Genomic DNA, 249 nt, shown 5'->3' with positions numbered 1-249 from the left:
CCGCCGCCGCCCCTCTCTCCGTGCCCGAGCTCCTCCCGCAGATGCCTGAGGTTCCCGGGCGCTGCGGGAGCCCGGTGGAAGGAGAGGAAGGAGACGGCTGCCCTCCGCAAAGGGCCCACCGCCTCCCAGCACTCGGGTGCTGCGGCCGGGGATCCCAATGGGCGAACGGCCCCCGCCGGGTGCCGCGGCCCCCCAGTAGGCCTGGAACCGCCTCCCCCCCGGGTGACAGTCACCGCCCCGGAACGGCAA

Source organism: Apaloderma vittatum, unplaced genomic scaffold (assembly GCF_000703405.1).
Source record: "Apaloderma vittatum isolate BGI_N311 unplaced genomic scaffold, ASM70340v1 scaffold3727, whole genome shotgun sequence".
In the NCBI taxonomy this organism is placed as follows: Eukaryota; Metazoa; Chordata; class Aves; order Trogoniformes; family Trogonidae; genus Apaloderma; species Apaloderma vittatum.
This window is presented reverse-complemented; position numbering follows the sequence as displayed.